At 44.3% G+C, this 1,633-nt stretch overlaps 1 protein-coding gene across 1 annotated transcript in view; it reads left to right on the top strand.

Moving 5' to 3' along the window:
* Window positions 1-1,633, top strand: part of PUM1 (pumilio RNA binding family member 1) — a 151,749-nt gene that overhangs the window by 42,640 nt on the left and 107,476 nt on the right.

Below are 1,633 nucleotides of genomic sequence, written 5' to 3' on the forward strand. Positions count from 1 at the left end.
CACAAAGTCTAGGTGTGGGGTGCTGGCCTGTGTCTGTCTTTCCCTAGACCTCTACGAGCTGTCTGCTGGCGTCCTGTGTTTCCCGTGCCTGCCCAATATTGTTAAAACCGTGCTCGCCAATAAACCCTGTGTAACTACTGGGCAGAAGGCTTTGTCACTAAATTTCTCAGCAAAATATGAGCAGAAAGTTACAAGATTCCTTAGATGTTAAAGTACAGAGAGAAACGGCATTCATCTTCTTCCCTGCTCTTGCGATCCTAAACTGGTCTCCTTCACCAAGTCTAACCCTTCTTTGAACAGTGGATACAAAGTAAGAACAGTGCCCTGTTGCTGTCCTGTAAGCAACAGTTTAGAATCTCTAAAGGATTACTTTTAGTGAGCAGTATTTAATGGATGGTGAATTTTATTTAAAGGACAAGCTGGCAATGTTAAATTCTTTTTGAAATCAGTCTGTCCCCTGCCCAAATACCGGTCCTCTGACGTTAGTATAGGTGGGGTATAAACACCTTTCTTTGCCCATAGTTAACAAAGCTATAATGCCAGTTACCATTTGTTGACCTCTCATTGGGCACGAGCTATAGGGGTTTGCATGCTTTGTCTGCCCAGGAGCTCTGTGGAGCTAGGATGAGTAACTTTGGCTCAGGGCAACAACTCCAGCAGGTGAAGGAGTGGGCGTTCTCATTTGGCTTCCTCGCTCTAAAGCCAAAGCTGTGTCCTTAATTAGAGTAAAGGAAGCTGGTACTTATAAAATTGTTGAGAGGTATAAAACATCTCATTTTAGCAAGCTTATAAAAATTGATATTTTGGGGACCAGCACTTAGTGTAATAGCTGTGTTGCTGGACTCCCATGTAGTCAGTCGACTGTGGTTCGAGTCCAGACCCTGTGGCTTAAACTCACGCCGGGCGCGTGTGCGTGTGTGCCCAAGATCCCGAGAGGAGAATGGAGGAAAAGGAATTGCGGCGTGGCCACCCTCCCTGGGGGGTGATTTCTCACTTTCTATGTCTCTGTCTCGCTGTCTTTCTGGCAAGCGCTCATGCCCTATAGCAAAATCAAAACAAAACAGACAACTCTCAAAAAAAATCGTTATTTTTTGGGAGAATTGAAGAAATGCTTTATAATCCCCCTTCCCCAAATACAGATAACTTACTAAAGTTATTCATTTTTTTTCATTTTAGAGAGATTTTTGTTATTGGGTGTGTGCACTTGCTGGAGAGACAGAGACAGCGAGAAATCACCCCCTAACGCGCTGCAGCCCCTTCCCCTCCACTGTCCTTTCGGCATCATGGACATGCATACACACGTACACGCCCAGTATGAGTTTTGCGCGGCTGGGTCTCGGGACTCAAACCATGGTCGACTTATGTGGGAGTCCAGCCATGTAACCATTAGCCATCTGCTGGTCCTACTAAAGTTATGTATTTATTTTTAAAATTCATTTATTTATCCATTCATTAATTTTTAAAATTTGACCACAGAGAGATAGACACAGAGAGAGAAAGGGAAATTGAGAAAGCAAGCCACCAGGTCCAGGACTCAAACCATGGTTGGCCATCTGGGAGTGTCCAGTGCCTAACTACCACAACACCTGCTGGTCCCTGAAAGGTTTTTTTTTTTTTTTTTTTTTTGGGGGTT

This window comes from Tupaia chinensis, unplaced genomic scaffold (assembly GCF_000334495.1).
Source record: "Tupaia chinensis unplaced genomic scaffold, TupChi_1.0 Scaffold000573_1, whole genome shotgun sequence".
NCBI lineage: Eukaryota > Metazoa > Chordata > Mammalia > Scandentia > Tupaiidae > Tupaia > Tupaia belangeri.